A 15094-nucleotide genomic window follows, 5' to 3' on the forward strand; every position below is an offset into this window, starting at 1 on the left:
TAGTGAGTATTACGCTGTAAAATGCAGATGCACTTATATGTAATTTGTGCATGTGTGTAAACGTAACATTCTGTAGTGCATTTAGTTATTGCCCAGCAGGCACACGACGTCATAAGATGTTAATATAAGGTTAGATTTAGGTTGTGATGTCAGGTGACCAAAATTCAACATCTAGTCTAAGGCTACGTTCGCACTGCAGCCAAATGTGGCCCGAATCAGATTTTTTTACCCACATGTGACTCAGGTATTGATAGTGCTAACAGCCCAAACCGCATGGAATCTGATCTTTTCAGGTCAGATCTGTGGCACTTTTATATGTAGTCTTAAATCAGACACAGATCTGATGTTTTGCAATGCGACTGCAGTGTGAACGGTTATGTCGGATTTCAAGTGACTTTTACATAATCTTCGAGCGACATGCGTCATCATTCTGTGCTGCAAACATCCTCTACTCCTCAGCAGCATAGTAGAATAGCACACATGGCAATTGCTGTACCACAGAAAGTTGGTTGTTCATTTTGAAAAAGATTTTGGAGGCAAAACTGGTGCTTGTTAACTATTGGGCCACAGGTTGATGGTGAAACTGAGGAGCGTTGTGCGTGTTGCGGATAGGGGATCCGTGCGCAAAGGAGGGAGAACTTTCTCTCGGAGGGAAAAAAGGGCAGGTGCTCAAGCACCCAAACCCCCCTTCTGTACATGTCTGCTTTAAATAACGAAGTAAAAATAAATTCAAATGGAGATAAAACAACTCCACCTTCACAGTTCAGTCTGCGGCTGCTCATTAACCCTTGATGAGTTCACTACACCGGTGGTCAAACAAACGTGCACCGCAGTTGTCATAAATCATAAATGATCAGTGTTTTCAATCACAAGTGACTTATTTTAGATTTAAAATGCCGAAATACACATTAGTAGTAGCAGAACAATCATTTACAGTTCTTAAAATACACTATGGTTGTCTGTGAAAATGGCAATAATCATATAAGCATGATCTGACAACGTGCTTACTTCATTCAGTATCACGTGTACATAATTAGACATTTTGTGCTGTCTGTAACTGTACTTTTGCGCATGCGGGTCAGTTTAGGACCATGATCTGTTCACACTGCAAATCTGATATTGGCCACATTTATAAGAGCAGTGTGTACAGCCATGCAAAAAAATCAGATCTGAGAAAAAATCTGATTTGAGCACTAAGCCTCGCAGTGTGAACGTAGCCTAAGGAGAACATTATTTTGATGTCCAATAATGACATCAAATGACATTGATATTTGGTTGATTTTCGGTGGTGTTGGAAAGTAACCAATATCTAACGTCGAACCAACATCTTAAACCAACATCATATTGACGTCAAATACTGACATTTATTTGTCAGGTATGGCAACCAAAATCCAGCATCTGATAGACGTCATAGTGGTAACGTCAACACAACATCAAGCTGTAACATCATTAGACGTTGATATTTGATTGATTTTAGGTGAGATGTTGGACATTGATGTCAGCCTGACGTTGAGTTCTGACGTCAACCTGATTTTCATTTCCAAACAGAATGCAATGTTCCCACGAAGTTGGGGTACATCAATCTGATGTCATGTTGATGTCTTGTGCCTGCTGGGTGTTTAAGGCCATTTCGTCATCATACAGTAAACATCTGTCATCTTCTCATCAGTGACGTGCATCTAAACAGTCTCTGAGTCATTGCGTGTGACAGTTTTAGACATCTTCTTGGACACTTTTAATGCTTCCAAACAGTTTGCCACAATTATAAATCGATGTCTTGAGGTAGTTTGTTATGATGCGATTTACCTTCTAAGTGCGATGTGATTGAACAGGAATCACAGGACTGATTTTTCTAATCCCCATAGACAAGAAAAAGAAAGTATATAATATTGTGACCACAACCCTTTGATGTTTTTGACAACTTTAAAAAATCCTAACCAACGTTTAATGTGCTGGTCTTGCAGCCAACATTTTCACAGCCTTACAACTTGGAGATTCACCATATTAAGGGGAAGGATACAATTTTGGCGGACACTCTGTCTCGTGCACCAGTCTCTTGAAGTGATGGAGGCATGTTTTTTTTATTAAATTTTTTATTTATTTATTTATTTTTTAATAATTATTTTTAGTGGTTTTCACCTTTAATGGACAGGACAGTAGAGAGTATTGACAGGAAAGCATGGGGGCAGAGAGAGGGGAAGGATCGGCATAGAACCATGAGGCGGGAATTGAACTGGATGCACCGGCGTGCATGTGTCTACGCACTAACCACTTCACCACTGGCGCCGACTGATGGAGGCATGTTGATTGCTGTCCTGTTGTAATTGTTTGACTTGGGGAATGATGATTAATTTTATTTTTTTGGGGTAAGTTGGGTAGAAGTTTTCTTTTTCTTATTTTTAGGAGGAAGGTGTGATGACCCTTTGTGGTAATTTTTCATTGGGGTGTGTGCGTCTGTTTGTGTGTCTGTGTGTTACAGTTCCATCTGATTGCGCTGGGATTGAAAACAAGGGTGTATGGTTGATTTGCCCTGCTATAAGTAGCGTGTCTGTCTCGTACATGGGAGGGGGGCGGGGGGCTGCCTTGAGTCGGTCTTGGACCTGAGTAGAGCTAACAAAATGCTTATTGAAATAAGTTAAATAAATATAGTTTTCCACCGCAAACGCACACGTCTTCTCCTTATTTGTGGTGACCAGTTTAAGGTCATAACATAATATATTTACAGTATAATACAGTATGTACCTTCATTTTGATTTCGTCCACTGGCTTGTTAAAAATTGTTCATTGGCTTGTTAAAAATGCTCTGTCAGGAAGTTACAGAGTTATTTAGCACTTTGTAATGACAGACAGAGCAGTGGGGATTTAGCAATAGCCCACTTCATTTTATAAATGTGCAGAGATGATCATAAAAAACCATGAGCTCTCTCCTAAAATTGATCATGGGACGGGTGACTCTCTTTTCCACTTCCTCTCACCTGTCCCTGACCCTCTTCACAGTGCAGCGTGAACACTGAAAGCGCATTAAACAAACCTGGTGATTTATCACAGGCTGACCTATGGTGACACTCAGGCTAACCCACACCTTAGGGGAGATTGATGGGACCACCAGCATGAAGCCTGTAAAGTTGTGACCTTTCAGTGTCCTTTTTTTATTTTTACTAAAAGTGAGGAAAGTGTTTGGCCATTTTACACTTATGAAAACTTCTATCAGTAGGTATACATGCTTGCCGAGTCCAACAGGTGGTCACTTACTGGTTTTAACAAGCAAATGTGTATTCCAAATACTCCTAAGTGAATTGTATTGCATTTTGAACATGCAGAATGCTGATGCGAGTTTGTAAGTAAGGTATAATGTTCAGTCAGACAGTCATTATCAGAAAATAAACTCTGACTGGGGCATTTGTTTTCCCAAAGGGCTTTATTTTCTGCTAATGATTGTCTGAGTGCGCATTATGTATGTGGATTATTCCATGGCCCCTTATCAAATGATAATAATAAAGTATTGATTTAGGCTGGAATTATGCTGTTATTTGAAGGGGAAAAATAGGAGGCTGTGGAGTTTCTTGAAAATTGTTTTCAAGTACAAATGTCAAAGCAAAATGATGCAACCAATTAAGACTTGTTTTTTTGTTTTTTTAATGATCAAACTTAACTGAGTCGATGCTTAAAAAAAGGACAAATAATAAGGCCCAATACCCATTCTTTTTTTTTAGCCCTTTCCCCTTGGCTCTTGAAACAAAATGTGTAAAGGGGAAGAGCTTCAAATTTTACCCCTAAGAAATGGGACAGCACAACAGCACCTGCACACGTCATCATATGCCATCGCAAGCTCTTACTTCATATGAGATCAGACAATCGCGACTGCTGTAGTTATTCCAGTTGCGTTATTTTTTGGTATTTATCTTCAACAAAGGCAACGATATCATGTTCTCATAATGATATTATGTGGTAATAAATCGTAACTGTACTGCGCATTTACACAGTGGCCATGTTCATCTATGTAAACACACAAAAAAACATTAACATTATACCAGACACTGTAAAAAGGTCAATCCCAAGAACTAGACTTTTCTGACAGGGTATTTGAGTGTCATCGAGTTACAGATGTGAAAGTAAGTAGTGTGACTGCTCTGCAGTAGTTATTATTATTATTATTATTATTATTATTATTATAGAGAGCGAAATTTAGCAGGTTTTTTAATCTTTTTTTTTTTTTAAACCTGATGGTAAAACACGAACACCATTATGAATATATTAAAACACATGCTTGTTTGTTGTAAAAAATCATAATAATAACAAAAAATACTAATTTGTGCATCTCCTTACTTCCGTGTGCAGCCATTCTGCCATTGTGGCTGGTGCATTCTGGGAAATTTTCATACCCCTTGGTTTCGAGTGTGGTCCTTAAAAATCTCTGCTTCTAGGGCTATCTAGTCCTTCCCCTTAGCCCTACACCTTCCAGCTAAAGATAATTGGGACACCCCTACCCCTTCACATGAACACAAAAAACGAGGGGTAGGGCTAAGGGGAAGGGCTAAGGGGTAGAATTGGGATTGGGCCTAACTAACTGGGTAAGAAAAACTAGATTATTAAAACTCAGTTTTCAAAAAAAACTATTTATTTATTTATTTATTTTTGCTTATGAAGGACAAAGATATCATTTAAGTTGGTTTGTTTATTTCAGCGCAATTAGATTAATAGCATAATATATTATTGGAATACATTTTAAACAGAATGTTATCTTATGTATTTTGCTTCAAGATTTCATATTTAATTCAATATGTATTTTCCAGTGATTTTTTTCCCCCTATTGCATTTATTTTCCATTTGATAACTATCAAAACAACCTGTTGAAGAATTGTTGATTTTTTTTAAAACATTACAGTTATTTTTATTCATTTTAGAATAGAATATATTATTTCAGCACATTAAGGCCCAATCCTCATTCCTTTTTTGTATTATAGACATAGATTCTATTATAGATGGCAAAATTTACCGGTTTTTATTTTAGCGTTCACATACCCCTTACGCGCAAAACAATGGCTAAGGGTAAGGAGAAGGGCTAAGGGGTAGAATTGGGATTGGGCCTATCTATCAAGGCAAAAGTTGTATAAAAAACATACATCATTCATTTTCCTTCGGCTTAGTCTCTTTATTCATCAGGGGCCGCCACAGCCAAATGAATCGTCAACTTATTTAGCATATGCTTTATACAGCGGATGCCCTTCCAGCTGCAACCCCATACTGGGAAACACCCATACACTACAGCCAATTTAGTTTATTTAATTCACCTATAACTGGAGCTGGAGCACCCAGACAAAACCAACTTGAACACTAGGAAAAACATGCAAACTTCACATAGAAATGCCAACTGACCCAGTCGAGACTCAAACCAGCGACCTTCTTGCTGTGAGGCAACAGTGCTAACCACTGAGCCACCGTGTCGCCCCACAGTTATAGCTGATTTTTCGTTCCTATAATACTAAAAGACCTGCTTTCATAGACCTTGTTTATTTATATTTGTTGGCTATGTTTGTTTGTTTTCAGAATACCAATGAAGGGATTAATATGAGTCCAGAAGGAAGAAAAGAAGAAAATGAGCTTTTGAAATGAGAGATCTCATTAAAAGCCCCCCAACTCTCACTCGCTTTCTAATTTTCCCTTCATTTTTCTCTTCACACCACCAAGATTTCTTCTTCTATACCACTTTATAATAACAGCTGGCTATTATGTGGGATCTGAACAACCATATGTGACTTTGTTTACACTCTTCAGTATCTGTAGGCGAATCTGCTCTAGCACTCATTTCTGTCCACTCAGTTTTAGTCTCCCTGATGTGACGTCAAAGTGGACCGCCTTTACATTTGATAGTGGTAATTATGTTGGGAGTGGAGGTGAATGCACTGTAACCATATCAGCAACGGATTAGGAAAAGCTCTCCACTTCGGCCCTTTGAGACTTAGAGCTGTGGATTCAAGTTATTTTCCATTTGCAGAGTTTACTTAATACTCCAGTATACCAGAACAGTTTATATACAGGAAAATAAGAGTCTGTACCTTATCAGAAATTTGCATTTGGTGAAGCTTCTGCAGCAATTATGTTGCTCCACTACATTTTGTGAAAGGATTCACTCCTCAAAACTGGCTGATCTGATTATATATGTTCTCAATTGAACAACTGACTCATTCAGTGGTCCAAATCTCTAAAGTGCAACTCACTGATTCGAATGAACCAGTTAGAGTGAGTCTAGAGTTAAAAACTTATTGATTCAGATGAACATGTCACAACGAGTCCACAGTTAATGACTCACTGAATCAAATGTCAAGGTCAGAGTAAATCTTCAGTTGACAGCTCACTGATTCAAATGATCTGATCGAAGTGAATCTCCAGTTAATGGCTGATTGATTAAAGTGATTGAGTCAGAGTGAGTCTTGAGGTAACAGGTCACTGATTCAAATGATCCGGGCAGAGTGAGTCTTCAGTTAACAGCTCACTGATTCAAGTGATTCAGTCAGAGTGAGTCTTCAGTTAACAGCTCACTCACTTATAAAAATGATCCAGTAAGAGTGAATTTTCAGTTAATGACTCACTGATTCAAATGATCTAATCAAAGTGAATCTCCAGTTAATGACTCACTTATTAAAGTGATCGAGTCAAAGTGAGTCTTCAGCTAACAGCTCACTGATTCAAATGAACCAGGCAGAGTGAGTCTTCAGTTAACAGCTCACTGATTTAAAAGATCCAGTCAGAGTGAGTCTTCATTTAAAAGCTCAGTGATTCAAGTGAGTCAGTTAGAGTAAGTCTTAACTTAACAGCTCACTGTTTCGAATGATCCAGTGAGTGTGAGTTTTCAGTTAACAGCTCACTGATTCAAATAATTCAGTCAGAGTGAATCTTCAGTTAATAACTCACTGATTCAAATGATTCAGTCAGAGTGAGTCTTGAGTTAACAGCTCACTTTTTCAAATGATCCAGTCAGAACGAGTCTCCAGTTAATGACTTATTGATTCAAATGATCTGGTCAGAGTGAGTCTTTGTTTACTCATTTAAATTATCCAGTCAAGTGAATCTTCAGTTAATGATTCACTTTGTTTCAAATGATTTTTTCAATTGACATAAAATGACTAATTATTCATAGTATTATTAATGTTTAATAGGTTACTTAATTCATTAAAGCTTCAATGCATACTGTAGAAATTAATCTGCACTTTTTTCTTTTAACCAAACAAAACATACTATAAAAACTAAAGTAAAACTGAAAGAAAAAAAAAACTTAAAATGGCACAAGAATTATGGCAGCAAATCACAAGAAGAAGAACTGTAATATCACAGTGTGTTTCACTTTGATATTACAGTAGTAAAAAAAGAACATCACAGCGGATGGGAAAGCCACATTTATTCCCTCAGATGGAGTTTAATTAAATAGTTCTTGAAGTTCTTTGTCTGGTTTTGGGTCTGAATGAAGAGATCAGATGTTACTTTTTTTCTGCAAGACCAATGAAATATACACTGTACATTTTAGCCCTCAGCATATAAAATACATATTATAATTCCTATAAAGTGCAGTTCTTTATAATTCATTTTTACATATTAATGGAACGGTAGACTTTACATATGCAAATAAAAGAGACTTGTTCATTTTTTAGGCGCAAAGATACAATTGCTATACTTCCATTTTTGCAAGATAGGCTAAATTAATCCTGCAAGAAGCAAAATTTCAAATGTGATCCATCCTGTGAGATTTGTTTACTGTAATATTCATAACTGCTGTTCCAATTTAGAGAATGTGACTGGTATTTTTAAAATATTGTTCAGATAAAAGTTCAATTTAACACCCTCATTTTGTTGCAACATTACTTGCTTTTTTCCATGTGACACAAAAGTAAATAGTTGCCTTTAATTCAGACATTTATTGATTGATTGTGTTGCCATTTTAATAGTGATAACTCAAGGAAACATTTATCCCATATAAAAAAAATATATCTGGCCCAGCTCTGGCCCACACAATCAGCTTTTGCTTGACTCACATGCTGCAGTGAATTATGGTATATGACTGGGCCAAGTCTGGCTTCCAGACAAGGGCCAAACATGGACCATATCTGCGCCAAATCTCAGCTAAGTTAATAACCCATAACTGAGCCTGAATCGGGCCAGATATGTTGGCATGTCATGACTGCAATGAAATTGATAAAACCATGAATCATTGCTCTTTAAAAATGTATTAAAAATGTGGGTCAAGATAGGCCAAACTTACACGGCCCAAATATCAATTATTAATCTGGGCCAAATACTACATTTTACATCTGGCCCAAGTATTGTGTGTCCATAAGGACGGTGCCACCTCTTTCAAACCAGGGCCATGTTTGGCCCACATGCTGTATGCCAGTGCTGGATGAATGCCTGCTGTGCCAGATTAAAGCCAAAACTGGGGCAGAATTCTTTGCTACCTGGGTATCAAATACAACCAATTATAAATTAATACAGTTTTTTTGTAATTATCAGAATTTCTATCTTGACATAAAGCAAATCTTTTTAAAGTTTGCAAAAAAAAAAAGACACATTCATGCGTATGTTTGTATGTCGAATATATTAAAAACTCATGTTTTTTTGTTTCATTGTGTTCAGCTAAAAACTATATAATTAACTAAAATGACATTTTCAATTGACAATGGTGAAATCTGTGTAAAGAATATTACTGAAGGTCAGTAAAAAGTCCTATTGGTACTTGAATCAACTTTATTCTTACCTTGCTCTCTTTTAGTGTTAAACCATAAATCCAGCCCACTTTAATTTAATAGACCTTCTCAATCATTTCGACATTGACAAGCACTGTTAGAATACTAAAACTGACCGGACTATAAACATAACTTGGAACCTTTTTTTTTTGATTCATTATTGCACTGCATATTGGAGTGCAGCAATTTCTATTGTTCTTCGTCTTATGACTTAAGACTGAAGGGAAGAAACAATATGGAAAACCAATAACTCTTTACATACATTTTACATCTCTTTAACCTCACGCACCAACAGATCTGTTTAATCGCTAGTGATGCGTTCATTTTGTTTTCTTACAAAATCTGCCTTGTCATTTACAAATATGCCATTGGTGCGATTGCATTGAATTGTAATGAGAGATGAGACTCTCACTGATTTACTGGAAGTTACACCCATATCTCAATTTACAATTTAACTGCGGGGTAGGGTCAGTGGTTCGCAGATTGCTAAAAAGCACTGCAGTGTTTAGGTGTTCTGTGTGTTGTCTGAGATAAATAGTCAACCGAAATGTGTATATTCCATACAAGCTGAAGCTGATCGGTCAGTTCTTGTCACGTAACTCACGGTGCGCTTGCAGCATTCATTCAACTGTGTGCATCTGGAAGGCATGAGCAGGATACCTCCAATGGAAATAACGAACTTGCGCGACCTCTAGAAAAGACACCATATGTGAATGACCCCTAAAAGGTGGCCCGTCATTTGCGATCTCCAGCAGTTGATCTTTTTGCACAGACATGGTGGATTCACCTGACTTGTTGAGAAATGGGTATCAGATCTATTCCTTGGCGGGTCCTATGGGTCTTTTTCCCTTAGCAAAGAATATTTCTAAAGACATCTGTTTCTTACTCATTTTTCTGCTTGTGGGTTAAATTTGGGCGCTCAAGTGACCGAAATGTAAGCGAGAAAATACTGTCATTTTTCAAAATAAAAGATTTTTCAAAATAAAAGATCGTTCAGACTCGGATAATAAAATGCAAATAGTTCATGATTTCTTGTGTGGCCCAGTACCAATTGATCCACGCACCGGTACCAGTCTGCAACCCAGGGGTTGAGGACCACTTCTTTAGATCATGCGCTTCGATTCTTAAAATAGGGCCCATTGAGGAGACAATACCAGTAAATTTTGACCTTGTGGGGACATTTTCTTTTTTTGGTCCCCAAAAGGAAAATGGCTCATAAATCACACAGAATGAAGCATTTTGAAATATAAAAATGCAGATTGTTTCCTGTTTGGTTTAGAAATATTGGAAAATTGGGGATAGAATATAGAATATACAGTTTGTACAGTATAAAAATTATTACATCTATGGGAAGTCCCCCATAAAGCTTTACAAGTGTGTGTGTGTTTGTGGTCGGGGGGTGGTCAGAGGGGGATTATAAGCACAGAAAGCTTGAACAGCACATGATGAAAGCAGAAGAGTGAGCCTGGCCGATTCTGACCTGCATTTGATTAAGCAGAATGCCAGAGCTTGTGCTGAGTTCTGTACTCTAGAGAGAGAGGTGTGTGTGTGTGTGTGTGTGTGTTTCAGCATATTAATCTGCCTGCTACGCTTCAGAGTCCTTAAATACAAGGCATAACCATTTATCGTCATCCTAAACACGTTTCACAACACTGCTATATTACATCAGCTAATTATGGCTGAGATGATTTGAAATGTTTACCAAAGATCCCTTTACGCTCACACAATATTAAGAGGCGTTTATTAAGTCAGTCTAGTGTAGTGCATAGCATTTTAATCTGAAAATTGTCCACATTTCTTTGATTTGGACAAAAATTAAGCTTTATATGCTGAAGAATTGTTCAGTAATCAATTCTGAATATGTTTGGTGATCGTATTATGACGTTCGTATCAAATGAATTTACTCAAGTGTCTATTTTAATGTGTCAAACCGCTTTTGTAGGAAAAAGATGCCAGAAATTTGTAAAATTATGTTTCATTGACATTCAGTGCAACAGAAGAATTAATTTAAAAATAAAGCTGTATGTTTATTGCTAAATGTCAATATATTTTACATGATTAAAAATGTCTTGCAACATTTTATTTATTAAGTATTTTGGGGCTTTTAGTATATCATCAAATAATCCTAGTTGTAAATATGCAGGACAATATTAAACTATTGTTACACATTTTCTGCAAATTGCAGTATATATATATATATATATATATATATATATATATATATATATATATATATATATATATATATATATATATATATATATATATATATATATATATATATATATATATATATATATATATATATATATATAATTGTCATTATTTTTGCTCACAAAGTCAAAAAGAATTAGGATTAATTGTTGAATTAATATTAGAATTAAATCTTGCCTTTCTTTTGATGCTAAAAATAAACTTGTTGCCGCAACTTTTATGTCTGTATTGGGCTATGGTGATGTTGTTTATATGCATAATACATCTTCGCATAGTTTGCACGCTTTAGACACTGTTTACCTAGCTGCACTGAGGTTTATAACAACTCTTAATTCCCTCATCATTGTGCGCTGTACACTTGGGTAGGATGGTCTGCTTTGTCCACTTGTTGGCTCAGGCATTGGCATATCTTTGTTTCAAGCTGATGATTGATTATAAAGCTTGTTTGGCATGCTGTCTCAGGAGAGAGCCCTGAGCTCATAAGATCCTTGAGACCAGGGCTCCCTCCCGTTTGCAAGGCGAGAGGGGAGTTTGAGCTCGGGTAGATCTCTAGAACTCCCCTGCTGTAGTAGCTAATGAACAGATAGTGATTGCTCTTAAGAGATAACTACTTACTAGGAGCATGTCTATGGTGCCGATTTGGATTAGTCAATTAACTTAAGTCGCATGTTTTTGGATGGTGGGAGGAAACCGGGGAACCTAGGGGAAACCCACATGAACACGGGAAGAACGTGTAAACTCTGCAAAGAAACGTCGGCTGGCTTGGTAAGGACTAGAACCAGTGACGTTCTTGCTGTGAGGCAACAGTGCTAACCACTGGGCCACCATGTCACCCATCTAGGAAAGCAGGAGGAGTAGGGGTGGAAGGGGGGATTCTTCAAAACGAAGATGGCTGTTATATGGAACTTAGGGTATTTATAGTGGCTTAGGAATCGTCTGATTGGTGAATCATAGATTGAATAATGCAGGACCAGCCGCAAGCAATCATAAGCATGTGATCCTGTTGAAATTAGTTTATAAATAAACTTCACTTATAAAACTATTCTGTGTTTATTCCCCTCATATCTCCAAACTTACATTCATAAAAAAACCTGGCTCTAGCTATAGCATTCAGTCTCAGGAAGTTTATTTATTTTCTGTACCAGTGGTGCATACTGAAATGGGGAAAAAATACATTTACTGTACATGCGCAGCACCTTTTACGTGGAATAACCTCCAAACAACGTTGCAGTTTAAAGAGTTGGTTTCACTACACTGTAAAAAATGTATATGATCAACTAGTCCTGCCAGCAAATGTTTTTAGTTCATTGTAACTTATTAAACTAAGTTACTCATGTTCTAACTTAATTTTATAAGTTATGCAAGCTGTGTTAAGTCAGTTTAACATAATATACACTGTAAATAAATGCTGGGTTCCACACAATCAGTTTGTGTTGGGACAACATGAAGGAATTAAGTTAACTTATTTGTTTGTTTACAAGTTTAAGTGAATTGAACATAAAACAATTCAGTTGTCCCAAAAACCACTTAAGAATCGAGTTATTTCAGCTCATTTTAAATAAGTTGTTTGAACAAACAGCAAATGTTATTTTTTGCGTGTAAGTTCAATGGACTCATAAAGTTAATTTGATTCAGCTGAAAAATGTAGGGGAACCAGGCTTTTTTTACAGTGTACATGCTTTTAAAAGATTTGAAATGATTTGGAGTTTGAAACATTGGCCTGTAGATGATCTGAGTAGTTCTTAACTGGCATCGTATGTGTGTTTTGATGGATGAATGATGCTACCTGCTATTTGTTTTTGTTTGTTAAATTCATGTGAACTGTATACTGCCTAATCTTGGCCAGGACACTCTTGGAAAAGAAATTTTTTATCTCAACGTGCTTTTTCCTGGTAAAATCAAGGTGATAATAATAAAAAACAGGACACATTTTAATGTACTTAAATTAAAATAAAAACACTGCTCTTATCGCTCTGAAGTTCATTGTTATTTACGGCACGGCTACTTCTTTATTCCATTCATATCAACTATCATATTCTGCTTTTTATTTATGAATCTGCAAGACCATTTTAATAGCTCACAAAAAAAAACCTAATCATTAAAATATCACATTAATACTTCATGGTTTTTTGTAACTTAATAACATTCTCCAGTGGTCATTCATGAAAAATAGATTTTCTATGTTTTTTTAATGCTCCTTTCAATATCAGCTTCAATAATATATCAACTTTATTTTAATTACATTTCTATGTGGACAAACTTAAAAAAAGCATGAGGTTCAAAGAATTGGATTTATGTAGGTGTAATTTGAAGTAAGTGAATTTGATCCATTTTGTGTCTTTATGATTTTATCAGGCTTTCGATCACTGAAGGTGATCACGTGACTCAGACATGTTTTTTAAATGAGGTTCAGCTTTGACATTTGCCCTGTTGCAGGTCATTCATTAACCTTATTCTGTTTGTCTTGAGTTTTTCTCCTTGGGGTTTGGCAGTGGCATTTAACATAGATGGTTTATACTGATGGAAAATGAAAAGGCAAACAGTTTGTGAGTGTGTGTGCTTTGTTGCTTTATCAAAACAAAGATTTATTTTTTATTATTCAAAAAAAGTGAAGGGAGTAAAAAAGAATCTTTGCTATATATTCAGTGTTCTGAAATTTACTATACATTTCACTTAGAAAAAGACATTTGAAAAGCATTATTTTATTATTATTTATGTAATGTTTTTATTCATAATTTGAGTTAGCATTCATTTGTGTATTTTAGCTTTGGTAATAAGTCTTTTTAATAATTATTTTATCATTAGTTAATATAATAACACATTTTTAAAATGTATATATCTTAATTAATTGAAAATTAAATTAATTTAATTACTTATTTTTTAATAAAGTGTCAGTAATTTCGTACTTTACACAAAAAATTTTTTTTTACTGTTAATCAAATGTACACAAAAAAAAAATCCATAATTTTATTTTTTTTTTGCGACAGAAAATAACGGCCATTACATTACAGAAAACGTCCGTCATTCTATGATAAATTTCTGTTATTTAACATCCATTATTCTACGATAAATTTCCTTAATTTAACATCCATTATTCTACGATAAATTTCCTTAATTTAACGTCCATTATTCTACGATAAATTTCCTTAATTTAACGTCCATTATTCTACGGTAAATTTCTAGTATTTAAACGTCCGTTATTCTACTGCAAATTTCTGTTATTTAATGGCCGTTATTCTATGATAAATTTCTAGAATTTAATGTCCATTATTCTACCGTAAATTTCTAGAATTGAACGTCCGTTATTCTACTGCAACTTTCTGTAATTTAACGGCCATTATTCTACAGTATGTTTCTGAAATTTAACATCCATTATTCTCCATTAAATTTTTGTCATTTAACGTCCGTCATTCCATGATAAATTTCTGTAATTTAACATCCGTCATTCTGTGATAATTTTCTGCAATTTAACATCCATTATTCTACGATAAATTTCTAGAATTAAATGTCCATTATTCTACGGTGAATTTCTAGAATTGAATGTCCATTATTCTATGGTGAATTTCTAGAATTGAATGTCCATTATTCTATGGTGAATTTCTAGAATTGAATGTCCATTATTCTATGGTGAATTTCTAGAATTGAATGTCCATTATTTTACGGTGAATTTCTAGAATTAAACATCCATTATTCTACAATAAATTTCAGAAATTTAACATCCATTATTCCACATTAAATTTCATTAATTTAACGGTCGTTATTCTACGATAAATTTCTGTATTATAGGTTACTATTATAGTATTTATTAAAAATGTATACATTGTATTTTTAATTTATACATTATTATTTTTATTTTCAATTTTAATAATTCTGGTATGTGTTTCATCTTATTTATTTACATTAAATTAAAATGTAAAATAAAGAATAAATATATAATTTAGTTTTTTTCAGTAATTTAGTACTTAGAATTAAAAACCTCATTATCATTTAGGTTTTTCATTTAATATTTATAGTATTTCAGTTTGCAGGAGCAATTTTAATAGTTTATTTGGTTATCTGTTTGAGACAGATGTATAAGCTATAAAATATTCACTGCAAATGTCCATATTCATAAGAAGCTTAAATATTTATGCTCCTCTTTTCCA

This window comes from Danio aesculapii, chromosome 18 (assembly GCF_903798145.1).
Source record: "Danio aesculapii chromosome 18, fDanAes4.1, whole genome shotgun sequence".
NCBI classification, from domain to species: Eukaryota; Metazoa; Chordata; class Actinopteri; order Cypriniformes; family Danionidae; genus Danio; species Danio aesculapii.